Here is a 16,302-nt window from a genome sequence, read left to right on the forward strand (position 1 = left end):
GGTTAGAGAGACGGTTAGGGTTAGGATTGGACCTAGGGTTAGGGTTATGTTGAGGGCTAGGTTTAGAGAGTCGGTTAGGGTTAGGATTGGACCTAGGGTTAAGGTTATGTTGAGGGCTAGGGTTAGAGTGACGGTTAGGGCTAGGATTGGACCTAGGGTTAGGGTTAGGTTGAGGGCTAGGGTTAGAAAGACGGTTAGGGTGAAGATTGGACCTAGGGTTAGGGTTATGTTGAGGGCTAGGGTTAGAGAGACGGTTAGGGTTAGGATTGGACCTAAGGTTAGGGTTATGTTGAGAGTTAGGGTCACAGAGACGGTTGGGGTTAGGATTGGACCTAGAGTTAGGGTTATGTTGAGGGCTAGGGTTAGAGAGACGGTTAGGGCGAGGATTGGACCTAGGGTTAGGGTTATATTGAAGGCTAGGGTTAGAGAGACGGTTAGGGTTAGGATTGGACCTAGGGTTAGGGTTATGTTGAGGGTTAGGGTTAGAGAGACGGTTAGGGTTAGGATTGGGCCTAGGGTTAGGGTTATGTTGAGGGCTAGGGTAACAGAGACGGTTAGAGTTAGGATTGGACTTAGGGTTAGGGTTATGTTGAGGGCTAGTGTTAGAGAGACGGTTAGGGTTAGGATTGGACCTAGGGTTACGGTTATGTTCAGGGCTAGGGTTAGAGAGACGGTTAGGGTTAGGATTGGACCTAGGGTTAGGGTTATGTTGAGGGCTAGGGTTAGAGAGACGGTTAGGGTTAGGATTGGACCTAGGGTTAGGATTATGTTGAGGGCTAGGGTTAGAGAGACGGTTAGGGTTAGGATTGGACCTAGGGTTAGGGTTATGTTGAGGGCTAGAGTTAGAGAGACGGTTAGGGTGAGGATTGGACCTAGGGTTAGGGTTATATTGAGGGCTAGGGTTAGAGAGACGGTTAGGGTTACGATTGGACCTAGGGTTAAGGTTATGTTGAGGGCTAGGGTTAGAGAGACAGTTAGGGCTAGGTTTGGTCCTAGGGTTAGGGTTAGGTTGAGGGCTAGGGTTAGACAGACAGTTAGGGTGAAGGTTGCACCTAGGGTTAGGGTTATGTTGAGGGCTAGGGTTAGAGAGACGGTTAGGGTGAGGATTGGACCTAGGGTAAGTGTTATGTTGAGGGCTAGGGTTAGAGAGACTGTTAGGGTTAGTATTGGACCTAGGGTTAGGGTTATATTGAGGACTAGGGTTAGAGAGACGTTTAGGGTTAGGATTGGACCTAGGGTTAGGGTTACGTTGAAGGCTAGGGTTAGAGAGACGGTTAGGGTTAGGATTGGAGCTAAGGTTAAGGTTATGTTGAGGGCTAGGGTTAAGAGATGGTTAGAGCTAGGATTGGGCCTAGGGTTAGGGTTAGGTTGAGGGCTAGCGTCACAGAGACGGTTAGGGTTAGGATTGGACCTAGGGTTAGGGTTATGTTGAGGGCTAGGGTTAGAGAGACGGTTATGGTTAGGATTGGACCTAGGGTTAGGGTTATGTTGAGGGCTAGGCTTAGAGAGACGGTTAGGGTTAGGATTGGACCTAGGGTTAGGGTTATGTTGAGGGCTAATGTTAGAGAGACAATTAGGGTTAGGATTGGACCTAGGGTTAAGGTTATGTTGAGGGCTAGGGTTAGAGAGATGGTTAGGGATGAGATTGGACCTAGGGTTAGGGTTATGTTGAGGGCTAGGGTTAGAGAGACGGTTAGGGTTAGGATTGGACCTAGGGTTAGGGTTATGTTGAGGGCTAGGCTTAGAGAGACGGTTAGGGTTAGGATTGGACCTAGGGTTAGGGTTATGTTAAGGGCTAATGTTAGAGAGACAATTAGGGTTAGGATTGGACCTAGTTTTAAGGTTATGTTGAGGGCTAGGGTTAGAGAGACGGTTAGGGTTAGGATTGGACCTAGGTTTAGCGTTAGGTTGAGTACTAGGGTTAGAGAGATGGTTAGGGTTAGGATTGGACCTAGGGTTACGGTTATGTTGAGGGCTAGGGTTAGAGATACGGTTAGGGTGAGGATTGGACCTAGGGATAGGGTTATATTGAGGGCTAGGGTTAGAGAGACGGTTAGGGTTAGGATTGGACCTAGGGTTAGGGTTATGTTGAGGGCTACGGTTAGAGAATCTGTTAGGGTTAGCATTGGACCTAGGGTTAAGGTTATGTTGAGGGCTAGGGTTAGAGTGACGGTTAGGGCTAGGATTGGACCTAGGGTTAGGGTTAGGTTGAGGGCTAGGGTTAGACAGACGGTTAGGGTGAAGATTGGACCTAGGGTTAGGGTTATGTTGAGGTCTAGGGTTAGAGAGACGGTTAGGGTTAGGATTGGAACTAAGGTTAGGGGTATGTTGAGGGTTAGGGTCACAGAGACGGTTGGGGTTAGGATTGGACCTAGGGTTAAGGTTATGTTGAGGGCTAGGGTTAGAGAGACGGTTAAGGCGAGGATTGGACCTAGGGTTAGGGTTATATTGAAGGCTAGGGTTAGAGAGACGGTTAGGGTTAGGATTGGACCTAGGGTTAGGGTTATGTTGAGGGCTAGGGTTAGAGAGACGGTTAGGGTTAGGATTGCACCTAGGGTTAGGGTTATGTTGAGGGCTACGGTTAGAGAGACGGTTAGGGTTAGGATTGGACCTAGGGTTAGGATTATGTTGAGGGCTAGGGTTAGAGAGACGGTTAGGGTTAGGATTGGACGTAGGGTTAGGGTTATGTTGAGGGCTAGGGTTAGAGAGACGGTTAGGGTGAGGATTGGACCTAGGGTTAGGGTTATATTGAGGGCTAGGGTTAGAGAGACGGTTAGGGTTAGGATTGGACCTAGTGTTAGGGTAAGGTTGAGGGCTAGGGTCACAGACACGGTTAGGGTTAGGATTGGACCTAGGGTTAGGGTTATGTTGAGGGCTAGGGTTAGAGAGACGGTTATTGTTAGGATTGGAAGTAGGGTTAGGGTTATGTTGAGGGCTAGGTTTAGAGAGACGGTTAGGGTTAGGATTGGACCTAGGGTTAGGGTTATGTTGCGGGCTAGGGTTAGAGAGACGGTTAGGGTTAGGATTGGACCTAGGGTTAAGGTTATGTTGAGGGCTAGGGTTAGAGAGACAGTTAGGGCTAGGTTTGGTCTTGGGTTAGGGTTAGGTTGAGGGCTAGGGTTAGACAGACAGTTAGGGTGAAGGTTGCACCTAGGGTTAGGGTTATGTTGAGGGCTAGGGTTAGAGAGACGGTTAGGGTGAGGATTGGACCTAGGGTAAGTGTTATGTTGAGGGCTAGGGTTAGAGAGACTGTTAGGGTTAGTATTGGACCTAGGGTTAGGGTTATATTGAGGACTAGGGTTAGAGAGACGTTTAGGGTTAGGATTGGACCTAGGGTTAGGGTTATGTTGAAGGCTAGGGTTAGAGAGACGGTTAGGGTTAGGATTGGAGCTAAGGTTAAGGTTATGTTGAGGGCTAGGGTTAAGAGACGGTTAGAGCTAGGATTGGGCCTAGGGTTAGGGTTAGGTTGAGGGCTAGCGTCACAGAGACGGTTAGGGTTAGGATTGGACCTAGGGTTAGGGTTATGTTGAGGGCTAGGGTTAGAGAGACGGTTATGGTTAGGATTGGACCTAGGGTTAGGGTTATGTTGAGGGCTAGGCTTAGAGAGACGGTTAGGGTTAGGATTGGACCTAGGGTTAGGGTTATGTTGAGGGCTAATGTTAGAGAGACAATTAGGGTTAGGATTGGACCTAGGGTTAAGGTTATGTTGAGGGCTAGGGTTAGAGAGACGGTTAGGGTTAGGTTGGACCTAGGATTAGGGTTATGTTGAGGATTAGCGTTAGAGAGACGGTTAGGGTGAGGTTTGGACCTAGGGTTAGGGTTATGTTGAGGGCTAGGGTTAGAGAGACGGTTAGGGTTAGGATTGGACCTAGGGTTAGGGTTATGTTGAGGGCTAGGGTCAGAGAGACGGTTAGGATTAGGATTGGACCTAGGGTTAGGGTTATGTTGAGGGCTAGGGTGAGAGAGACGGTTAGGGTGAGGATTGGACCTAGGGTTAGGGTTATGTTGAGGGCTAGGGTTAGAGAGACGGTAGGGTGAGGATTGGACCTAGGGTTAGGGTTATGTTGAGGGCTAGGGTTAGAGAGACGGTTAGGGTTAGGATTGGACCTAGGGTTAGGGTTATGTTGAGGGCTAGGGTTACAGAGACGGTTAGGGTTAGGATTGGACCTAGGGTTAAGGTTATGTGAAGGGCTAGGGTTAGAGAGACGGTTAGGGTTAAGATTGGACCTAGGGTTAGGGTTATGTTGAGGGCTAGGGATAGAGAGGCGGTTAGGGTTAGGATTGGACCTAGGGTTAGGGTTATGTTGAGGGCTAGGGTTAGAGAGACGGTTATGGTTAGGATTGGACCGAGGGTTAAGGTTATGTTGAGGGCTAGGGTTGCAGAGACGGTTAGGGTTAGATTGGACCTAGGATTAGGGTTATGTTGAGGACTAGGGTTAGAGAGACGGTTAGGGTTAGCTTTGGACCTAGGGTTAGTATTATGTTGAGGGCTAGGGTTAGAGAGAAGGTTAGGGTTAGGATTGGACCTAGGGTTAGGGTTATGTTGAGGGCTAGGGTTAGAGAGACGGTAAGGGTTAGGATTGGACCTAGGGTTAGGGTTATGTTGAGGGCTAGGTTTAGATAGGCGGATAGGGTTAGGATTGGACCTAGGGTTAGGGTTATGTTGAGGGCTAGGGTTAGAGAGACGGTTAGGGTTAGGATTGGACCTAGGGTTAGGGTTATGTTGAGGACTAGGGTTAGAGAGACGGTAAGGGTTAGGATTGGACCTAGGGTTAGGGTTATGTTGAGGGCTAGGGTTAGAGAGACGGTTAGGGTTAGGATTGGACCTAGTGTTAGGTTTATGTTGAGGGCTAGGGTTAGAGAGACGGTTAGGGTTAGGATTGGACCTAGGGTTAAGGTTATGTTAAGGGCTAGGGTTAGAGAGACGGTTATGGCTAGGATGGACCTAGGGTTAGGGTTAGGTTGAGGGCAAGGGTTAGACAGACGGTTAGGGTGAAGATTGCACCTAGGGTTAGGGTTATGTTGAGGGCTAGGGTTAGAGAGACGGTTAGGGTTAGGATTGGACCTAGGGTTAGTGTTATGTTGAGGGCTAGGGTTAGAGAGACGGTTAGGGTTAGGATTGGACCTAGGGTTAGGGTTATGTTGATGGCTAGGGTTAGAGAGACGGTTAGGGTTAGGATTGGACCTAGGGTTAGGGTTATGTTGAGGGCTAGGGTTAGAGAGACGGTTAGGTTTAGGATTGGACCTAGGGTTAAGGTTATGTTGAGGGCTAGGGTTAGAGAGACGGTTAGGGTTAGGTTGGACCTAGGATTAGGGTTATGTTGAGGATTAGCGTTAGAGAGACGGTTAGGGTGAGGTTTGGACCTAGGGTTAGGGTTATGTTGAGGGCTAGGGTTAGAGAGACGGTTAGGGTTAGGATTGGACCTAGGGTTAGGGTTATGTTGAGGGCTAGGGTCAGAGAGACGGTTAGGATTAGGATTGGACCTAGGGTTAGGGTTATGTTGAGGGCTAGGGTTAGAGAGACGGTTAGGGTGAGGATTGGACCTAGGGTTAGGGTTATGTTGAGGGCTAGGGTTAGAGAGACGGTAGGGTGAGGATTGGACTTAGGGTTAGGGTTATGTTGAGGGCTAGGGTTAGAGAGACGGTTAGGGTTAGGATTGGACCTAGGGTTAGGGTTATGTTGAGGGCTAGGGTGAGAGAGACGGTTAGGGTTAGGATTGGACCTAGGGTTAAGGTTATGTGAAGGGCTAGGGTTAGAGAGACGGTTAGGGCTAGGTTTGGACCTAGCTTTAGGGTTAGGCTGAGGGCTAGGGTTAGACAGACGGTTAGGGTGAAGATTGCACCTAGGGTTAGGGTTATGTTGAGGGCTAGGCTTAGAGAGACGGTTAGGGTTAGGATTGGACCTAGGGTTAGGGTTATGTTGAGGGCTAGGGTTAGAGAGACGGATAGGGTTAGGATTGGACCTAGGGTTAGGGTTATGTTGAGGGCTAGGGTTAGAGAGGCGGATAGGGTTAGGATTGGACCTAGGGTTAGGGTTATGTTGAGGGCTAGGGTTAGAGAGGCGGATAGGGTTAGGATTGGACCTAGGGTTAGGGTTATGTTGAGGGCTAGGGTTAGAGAGACGGTTAGGGTTAGGATTGGACCTAGGGTTAGGGTTATGTTGAGGACTAGGGTTAGAGAGACGGTTAGTGTTTGGATTGGACCTAGGGTTAGGGTTATGTTGAGGGCTAGGGTTAGAGAGACGGTTAGTGTTTGGATTGAACCTAGGGTTAGGGTTATGTTGAGGGCTAGGGTTAGAGAGACGGTTTGGTTTAGGATTGGACCTAGGATTAGGGTTATGTTGAGGGCTAGGGTTAGAGAGACGGTTTGGTTTAGGATTGAACCTAGGGTTAGGGTTATGTTTAGGGCTAGGGTTAGAGAGACGGTTAGGGTTAGGATTGAACCTAGGGTTAGGGTTATGTTGAGGGCTAGGGTTAGAGAGACGGTTTGGTTTAGGATTGGACCTAAGGTTAAGGTTATGTTGAGGGCTAGGGTTAGAGAGACGGTTAGGGTTAGGATTGGACCCAGGGTTAGGATTATGTTGAGGGCTAGGATTAGAGAGGCGGTTAGGGTTAGGATTGGACCTAGGGTTAGGGTTATGTTGAGGGCTAGGGTTAGAGAGACGGTTAGGGTTAGTATTGGACCTAGGGTTAGGGTTATGTTGAGGGCTAGGTTTAGAGAGACGGTAAGGGTGAGGATTGGACCTAGGATTAGGGTTACGTTGAGGGCTAGGGTTAGAGAGACGGTAGGGTTAGGATTGGACCTAGGGTTAGGGTTATGTTGAGGGCTAGGGTTAGAGAGACGGTTAGGGTTAGGATTGGACCTAGGGTTAGGGTTATGTTGAGGGCTAGGGTTAGAGAGACGGTTAGTGTTAGTATTGGACCTAGGGTTAGGGTTATGTTGAGGGCTAGGTTTAGAGAGACGGTAAGGGTGAGGATTGGACCTAGGGTTAGGGTTACGTTGAGGGCTAGGGTTAGAGAGACGGTTAGGGTTAGGATTGGACCTAGGGTTAGGTTTATGTTGAGGGCTAGGGTTAGAGAGACGGTTAGGGTTAGGATTGGACCTAGGGTTAGGGTTATGTTGAGCGCTAGGGTTAGAGAGACGGTTAGGGTGAAGATTGTACCTAGGGTTAGGGTTATGTTGAGGGCTAGGGTTAGAGAGACGGTTAGGGTGAGGATTGGACCTAGGGTAAGGGCTATGTTGAGGGCTAGGCTTAGAGAGAAGGTTAGGGTTAGGATTGGACCTAGGGTTAAGGTTATGTGAAGGGCTAGGGTTAGAGAGACGGTTAGGGCTAGGTTTGGACCTAGGGTTAGGGTTAGGCTGAGGGCTAGGGTTAGACAGACGGTTAGGGTGAAGATTGCACCTAGGGTTAGGGTTATGTTGAGGGCTAGGGTTAGAGAGACGGTTAGGGTTAGGATTGGACCTAGGGTTAGGGTTATGTTGAGGGCTAGGGTTAGAGAGACGGTTAGGGTGAATATTGGACCTAGGGTTAGGGTTACGTTGAGGGCTAGGGTTAGAGAGACGGTTAGGGTTAAGATTGGACCTAGGGTGAGGGTTATGTTGAGGGCTAGGGTCAAGGAGACGGTTAGGGTTAGGATTGGACCTAGGGTTAGGGTTATGTTGAGGGCTAGGGTTAGAGAGACGGTAAGGTAGGATTGGACCTAGGGTTAGTGTTATGTTGAGGGCTAGGGTTAGAGAGACGGTTAGGGTTAGGATTGGACCTAGGGTTAGGGTTATGTTGAGGGCTAGGGTTAGAGAGACGGTTAGGGTTAGGATTGGACCTAGGGTTAGGGTTATGTTGAGGGCTATGGTTAGAGAGACGGTTAGGGTGAGGATTGGACCTAGGGTTAGGGTTATATTGAGGGCTAGGGTTAGAGAGACGGTTAGGGTTAGGATTGGACCTAGGGTTAGGGTTATGATGAGGGCTAGGGTTAGAGAGACAGCTAGGGTTAGGATTGGACCAAGGGTTAGGGTTATATTGAGAGCTAGGGTTAGAGAGACGGTTAGGGTTAGGATTGGACCTAGGGTAAGGGTTATGTTGAGGGCTAGGGTTAGAGAGACGGTTAGGTTAGGATTGGACCTAGGGTTAGGGTTATGTTGAGGGCTAGGGTTAGAGAGACGGTTAGGGTTAGGATTGGACCTAGGGTTAGGGTTATGTTGAGGGCTAGGGTTAGATAGATGGTTAGGGTGAGGATTGGACCTAGGGTTAGGGTTATGTTGAGGGCTAGGGTTAGAGAGACGGTTAGGGTTAGGATTGGACCTAGGGTTAGGGTTATGTTGAGGGCTAGGGTTAGAGAGACGGTTAGGGTTAGGATTGGACCTAGGGTTAGGGTTATGTTGAGGGCTAGGGTTAGATAGATGGTTAGGGTGAGGATTGGACCTAGGGTTAGGGTTATGTTGAGGGCTAGGGTTAGAGAGACGGTTAGGGTTAGGATTGGACCTAGGGTTAAGGTTATGTTGAGGGCTAGGGTTAGAGAAACGGTTAGGGCTAGGTTTGGACCTAGGGTTAGGATTAGGTTGAGTGCAAGGGTTAGACAGACGGTTAGGGTGAAGATTGCACCTAGGGTGAGGGTTATGTTGAGGGCTAGGGTAAGAGAGACGGTTAGGGTTAGGATTGGACCTAGGGTTAGGGTTATGTTGAGGGCTAGGGTTAGAGAGACGGTTAGGGTTAAGATTGGACCTAGGGTTAGGGTTATGTTGAGGGCTAGGGATAGAGAGGCGGTTAGGGTTAGGATTGGACCTAGGGTTAGGGTTATGTTGAGGGCTAGGGTTAGAGAGAAGGTTAGGGTTAGGATTGGACCTAGGGTTAGGGTTATGTTGAGGGCTAGGGTTAGAGAGACGGTTAGGGTTACGATTGGACCGAGGGTTAAGGTTATGTTGAGGGCTAGGGTTGCAGAGACGGTTAGGGTTAGATTGGACCTAGGATTAGGGTTATGTTGAGGGCTAGGGTTAGAGAGACGGATAGGGTTAGGATTGGACCTAGGGTTAGGGTTATGTTGAGGGCTAGGGTTAGAGAGGCGGATAGGATTAGGATTGGACCTAGGGTTAGGGTTATGTTGAGGGCTAGGGTTAGAGAGACGGTTAGGGTTAGGATTGGACCTAGGGTTAGGGTTATGTTGAGGACTAGGGTTAGAGAGACGGTAAGGGTTAGGATTGGACCTAAGGTTAAGGTTATGTTGAGGGCTAGGGTTAGAGAGACGGTTAGTGTTAGGATTGGACCTAGGGTTAGGGTTATGTTGAGGGCTAGGGTTAGAGAGACGGTTAGGGTTAGGATTGAACCTAGGGTTAGGGTTATGTTGAGGGCTAGGGTTAGAGAGACGGTTTGGTTTAGGATTGGACCTAGGGTTAGGGTTATGTTTAGGGCTAGGGTTAGAGAGACGGTTAGGGTTAGGATTGAACCTAGGGTTAGGGTTATGTTGAGGGCTAGGGTTAGAGAGACGGTTTGGTTTAGGATTGGACCTAAGGTTAAGGTTATGTTGAGGGCTAGGGTTAGAGAGACGGAGAGGGTTAGGATTGGACCTAGGGTTAGGGTTATGTTGAGGGCTAGGGTTAGAGAGACGGTTAGGGTTATGATTGGACCCAGGGTTAGGATTATGTTGAGGGCTAGGGTTAGAGAGGCGGTTAGGGTTAGGATTGGACCTAGGGTTAGGGTTATGTTGAGGGCTAGGGTTAGAGAGACGGTTAGGGTTAGTATTGGACCTAGGGTTAGGGTTATGTTGAGGGCTAGGTTTAGAGAGACGGTAAGGGTGAGGATTGGACCTAGGATTAGGGTTACGTTGAGGGCTAGGGTTAGAGAGACGGTAGGGTTAGGATTGGACCTAGGGTTAGGGTTATGTTGAGGGCTAGGGTTAGAGAGACGGTTAGGGTAAGGATTGGACCTAGGGTTAGGGTTATGTTGAGGGCTAGGGTTAGAGAGACGGTTAGTGTTAGTATTGGACCTAGGGTTAGGGTTATGTTGAGGGCTAGGTTTAGAGAGACGGTAAGGTGAGGATTGGACCTAGGGTTAGGGTTACGTTGAGGGCTAGGGTTAGAGAGACGGTTAGGGTTAGGATTGGACCTAGGGTTAGGTTTATGTTGAGGGCTAGGGTTAGAGAGACGGTTAGGGTTAGGATTGGACCTAGGGTTAGGGTTATGTTGAGCGCTAGGGTTAGAGAGACGGTTAGGGTGAAGATTGTACCTAGGGTTAGGGTTATGTTGAGGGCTAGGGTTAGAGAGACGGTTAGGGTGAGGATTGGACCTAGGGTAAGGGCTATGTTGAGGGCTAGGCTTAGAGAGAAGGTTAGGGTTAGGATTGGACCTAGGGTTAAGGTTATGTGAAGGGCTAGGGTTAGAGAGACGGTTAGGGCTAGGTTTGGACCTAGGGTTAGGGTTAGGCTGAGGGCTAGGGTTAGACAGACGGTTAGGGTGAAGATTGCACCTAGGGTTAGGGTTATGTTGAGGGCTAGGGTTAGAGAGACGGTTAGGGTTAGGATTGGACCTAGGGTTAGGGTTATGTTGAGGTCTAGGGTTAGAGAGACGGTTAGGGTGAATATTGGACCTAGGGTTAGGGTTACGTTGAGGGCTAGGGTTAGAGAGACGGTTAGGGTTAAGATTGGACCTAGGGTGAGGGTTATGTTGAGGGCTAGGGTCAAGGAGACGGTTAGGGTTAGGATTGGACCTAGGGTTAGTGTTATGTTGAGGGCTAGGGTTAGAGAGACGGTTAGGGTTAGGATTGGACCTAGGGTTAGGGTTATGTTGAGGGCTAGGGTTAGAGAGACGGTTAGGGTTAGGATTGGACCTAGGGTTAGGGTTATGTTGAGGGCTATGGTTAGAGAGACGGTTAGGGTGAGGATTGGACCTAGGGTTAGGGTTATATTGAGGGCTAGGGTTAGAGAGACGGTTAGGGTTAGGATTGGACCTAGGGTTAGGGTTATGATGAGGGCTAGGGTTAGAGAGACAGTTAGGGTTAGGATTGGACCAAGGGTTAGGGTTATATTGAGAGCTAGGGTTAGAGAGACGGTTAGGGTTAGGATTGGACCTAGGGTAAGGGTTATGTTGAGGGCTAGGGTTAGAGAGACGGTTAGGGTTAGGATTGGACCTAGGGTTAGGGTTATGTTGAGGGCTAGGGTTAGAGAGACGGTTAGGGTTAGGATTGGACCTAGGGTTAGGGTTATGTTGAGGGCTAGGGTTAGATAGATGGTTAGGGTGAGGATTGGACCTAGGGTTAGGGTTATGTTGAGGGCTAGGGTTAGAGAGACGGTTAGGGTTAGGATTGGACCTAGGGTTAAGGTTATGTTGAGGGCTAGGGTTAGAGAAACGGTTAGGGCTAGGTTTGGACCTAGGGTTAGGATTAGGTTGAGTGCAAGGGTTAGACAGACGGTTAGGGTGAAGATTGCACCTAGGGTGAGGGTTATGTTGAGGGCTAGGGTAAGAGAGACGGTTAGGGTTAGGATTGGACCCAGGGTTAGGATTATGTTGAGGGCTAGGGTTAGAGAGGCGGTTAGGGTTAGGATTGGACCTAGGGTTAGGGTTATGTTGAGGGCTAGGGTTAGAGAGACGGTTAGGGTTAGTATTGGACCTAGGGTTAGGGTTATGTTGAGGGCTAGGTTTAGAGAGACGGTAAGGGTGAGGATTGGACCTAGGATTAGGGTTACGTTGAGGGCTAGGGTTAGAGAGACGGTAGGGTTAGGATTGGACCTAGGGTTAGGGTTATGTTGAGGGCTAGGGTTAGAGAGACGGTTAGGGTTAGGATTGGACCTAGGGTTAGGGTTATGTTGAGGGCTAGGGTTAGAGAGACGGTTAGTGTTAGTATTGGACCTAGGGTTAGGGTTATGTTGAGGGCTAGGTTTAGAGAGACGGTAAGGGTGAGGATTGGACCTAGGGTTAGGGTTACGTTGAGGGCTAGGGTTAGAGAGACGGTTAGGGTTAGGATTGGACCTAGGGTTAGGTTTATGTTGAGGGCTAGGGTTAGAGAGACGGTTAGGGTTAGGATTGGACCTAGGGTTAGGGTTATGTTGAGCGCTAGGGTTAGAGAGACGGTTAGGGTGAAGATTCTACCTAGGGTTAGGGTTATGTTGAGGGCTAGGGTTAGAGAGACGGTTAGGGTGAGGATTGGACCTAGGGTAAGGGCTATGTTGAGGGCTAGGCTTAGAGAGAAGGTTAGGGTTAGGATTGGACCTAGGGTTAAGGTTATGTGAAGGGCTAGGGTTAGAGAGACGGTTAGGGCTAGGTTTGGACCTAGGGTTAGGGTTAGGCTGAGGGCTAGGGTTAGACAGACGGTTAGGGTGAAGATTGCACCTAGGGTTAGGGTTATGTTGAGGGCTAGGGTTAGAGAGACGGTTAGGGTTAGGATTGGACCTAGGGTTAGGGTTATGTTGAGGGCTAGGGTTAGAGAGACGGTTAGGGTGAGGATTGGACCTAGGGTTAGGGTTATGTTGAGGGCTAGGGTTAGAGAGACGGTTAGGGTTAGGATTGGACCTAGGGTTAGGTTTATGTTGAGGGCTAGGGTTAGAGAGACGGTTAGGTTTAGGATTGGACCTAGGGTTAAGGTTATGTTGAGGGCTAGGGTTAGAGAGACGGTTAGGGTTAGGTTGGACCTAGGATTAGGGTTATGTTGAGGATTAGCGTTAGAGAGACGGTTAGGGTGAGGTTTGGACCTAGGGTTAGGGTTATGTTGAGGGCTAGGGTTAGAGAGACGGTTAGGGTTAGGATTCGACCTAGGTTTAGGGTTACTTTGAGGGCTAGGGTTAGAAAGACGGTTAGGGTGAGGATTGGACCTAGGGTTAGGGTTATATTGAGGACTAGGGTTAGAGAGACGGTTAGGGTTAGGATTGGACCTAGGTTTAGGGTTAGGTTGAGTACTAGGGTTAGAGAGATGCTTAGGGTTAGGATAGGACCTAGGGTTAGGGTTAGGTTGAGGGCTAGGGTTAGACAGACGGTTAGGGTGAATATTGGACCTAGGGTTAGGGTTATGTTGAGGGCTAGGGTTAGAGAGACCGTTAGGGTTAGGATTGGACCTAGGGTTAGGGTTAGGTTGAGGGCTAGGGTCACAGACACGGTTAGGGTTAGGATTGGACCTAGGATTAGGGTTATGTTGAGGGCTAGGGTTAGAGAGACGGTTAGGGTTAGGATTGGACCTAGGGTTAGGGTTATGTTGAGGGCTAGGTTTAGAGAGACGGTTAGGGTTAGGATTGGACCTAGGGTTAGGGTTATGTTGAGGGCTAGGTTTAGAGAGACGGTTAGGGTTAGGATTGGACCTAGGGTTAGGGTTATGTTGAGGGCTAGGGTTACAGAGACGATTAGGGTTAGGATAGGACCTAGGGTTAGGGTTATGTTGAGGGCTAGGGTTAGAGAGACGGTTAGGGTTAGGATTGGACCTAGGGTTAAGGTTATGTTGAGGGCTAGAGTTAGAGAGACGGTTAGGGTTAGCATTGGACCTCGGGTTAAGTTTATGTTGAGGGCTAAGGTTAGAGAGACGGTTAGGGCTAGGATTGGACCTAGGGTTAGGGTTAGGTTGAGGGCTAGGGTTAGACAGACGGTTAGGGTGAAGATTGGACCTAGGGTTAGGGTTATTTTGAGGGCTAGGGTTAGAGAGACGGTTAGGGTTAGGATTGGTCCTAGGGTTAGGGTTATGTTGAGGGCTAGGGTCACAGAGACGGTTAGGGTTAGGATTGGACCTAGGGTTAAGGTTATGTTGAGGGCTAGGGTTAGAGTGACGGTTAGGGCTAGGATTGGACCTAGGGTTAGGGTTAGGTTCAGGGCTAGGGTTAGACAGACGGTTAGGGTGAAGATTGGACCTAGGGTTGGGTTATGTTGAGGGCTAGGGTTAGAGAGACGGTTAGGGTTAGGATTGGACCTAGGGTTAGGGTTAGGTTGAGGGCTAGGGTCACAGACACGGTTAGGGTTAGGATTGGACCTAGGGTAAGGATTATGTTGAGGGCTAGGGTTAGAGAGACGGTTAGGGTTAGGATTGGACCTAGGGTTAGGGTTATGTTGAGGGCTAGGGTTAGAGAGACGGTTAGGGTGAGGATTGGACCTAGGGTTAGGGTTATATTGAGGGCTAGGGTTAGAGAGACGGTTAGGGTTAGGATTGGACCTAGCGTTGGGGTTAGGTTGAGGGCTAGGGTCACAGACACGGTTAGGGTTAGGATTGGACCTAGGGTTAGGGTTATGTTGAGGGCTAGGTTTAGAGAGACGGTTAGGGTTAGGATTGGACCTAGGGTTAGGGTTATGTTGCGGGCTAGGGTTAGAGAGACGGTTAGGGTTAGGATTGGACCTAGGGTTAGGGTTATGTTGAGGGCTAGGGTTAGAGAGACAGTTAGGGCTAGGATTGGACCTAGGGTTAAGGTTATGTTGAGGGCTAGGGTTAGAGTGACGGTTAGGGCTAGGATTGGACCTAGGGTTAGGGTTAGGTTCAGGGCTAGGGTTAGACAGACGGTTAGGGTGAAGATTGGACCTAGGGTTGGGTTATGTTGAGGGCTAGGGTTAGAGAGACGGTTAGGGTTAGGATTGGACCTAGGGTTAGGGTTAGGTTGAGGGCTAGGGTCACAGACACGGTTAGGGTTAGGATTGGACCTAGGGTAAGGATTATGTTGAGGGCTAGGGTTAGAGAGACGGTTAGGGTTAGGATTGGACCTAGGGTCAGGTTTATGTTGAGGGCTAGGGTTAGAGAGACGGTTAGGGTGAGGATTGGACCTAGGGTTAGGGTTATATTGAGGGCTAGGGTTAGAGAGACGGTTAGGGTTAGGATTGGACCTAGCGTTAGGGTTAGGTTGAGGGCTAGGGTCACAGACACGGTTAGGGTTAGGATTGGACCTAGGGTTAGGGTTATGTTGAGGGCTAGGTTTAGAGAGACGGTTAGGGTTAGGATTGGACCTAGGGTTAGGGTTATGTTGCGGGCTAGGGTTAGAGAGACGGTTAGGGTTAGGATTGGACCTAGGGTTAGGGTTATGTTGAGGGCTAGGGTTAGAGAGACAGTTAGGGCTAGGTTTGGTCCTAGGGTTAGGGTTAGGATGAGGGCTAGGGTTAGACAGACAGTTAGGGTGAAGGTTGCACCTAGGCTTAGGGTTATGTTGAGGGCTAGGGTTAGAGAGACTGTTAGGGTTAGGATTGGACCTAGGGTTAGGGTTATGTTGAGGGCTAGGGTTAGGGAGGCGGTTAGGGTTAGGTTTGGACCTAGGGTTAAGGTTATGTTGAGGGCTAGGGTTAGAGAGACGGTTAGGGTTAGGATTGGACCTAGGGTTAGGGTTATGTTGAGGGCTAGGGTTAGAGAGACGGTTAGGGTTAGGATTGGACCTAGGGTTAGGGTTATGTTGAGGGCTAGGGTTAGAGAGACGGTTAGGATTAGGATTCGACCTAGGTTTAGGGTTACATTGAGGGCTAGGGTTAGAAAGACGGTTAGGGTGAGGATTGGACCTAGGGTTAGGGTTATATTGAGGACTAGGGTTAGAGAGACGGTTAGGGTTAGGATTGGACCTAGGTTTAGGGTTAGGTTGAGTACTAGGGTTAGAGAGATGCTTAGGGTTAGGATAGGACCTAGGGTTAGGGTTAGGTTGAGGGCTAGGGTCACAGACACGGTTAGGGTTAGGATTGGACCTAGGATTAGGGTTATGTTGAGGGCTAGGGTTAGAGAGACGGTTAGGGTTAGGATTGGACCTAGGGTTAGGGTTATGTTGAGGGCTAGGTTTAGAGAGACGGTTAGGGTTAGGATTGGACCTAGGGTTAGGGTTATGTTGAGGGCTAGGTTTAGAGAGACGGTTAGGGTTAGGATTGGACCTAGGGTTAGGGTTATGTTGAGGGCTAGGGTTACAGAGACGATTAGGGTTAGGATAGGACCTAGGGTTAGGGTTATGTTGAGGGCTAGGGTTAGAGAGACGGTTAGGGTTAGGATTGGACCTAGGGTTAAGGTTATGTTGAGGGCTAGAGTTAGAGAGACGGTTAGGGTTAGCATTGGACCTCGGGTTAAGTTTATGTTGAGGGCTAAGGTTAGAGAGACGGTTAGGGCTAGGATTGGACCTAGGGTTAGGGTTAGGTTGAGGGCTAGGGTTAGAGAGACGGTTAGGGTGAAGATTGGACCTAGGGTTAGGGTTATTTTGAGGGCTAGGGTTAGAGAGACGGTTAGGGTTAGGATTGGTCCTAGGGTTAGGGTTATGTTGAGGGCTAGGGTCACAGAGACGGTTAGGGTTAGGATTGGACCTAGGGTTAGGGTTATGTTGAGGGCTAGTGTTAGAGAGACCCTTACGGTTAGGATTGGACCTAGGGTTAGGGTTATGTTCAGGGCTAGGG

This window comes from Miniopterus schreibersii, assembly GCF_964146895.1.
Source record: "Miniopterus schreibersii genome assembly, chromosome: 11".
Lineage (NCBI taxonomy): Eukaryota > Metazoa > Chordata > Mammalia > Chiroptera > Miniopteridae > Miniopterus > Miniopterus schreibersii.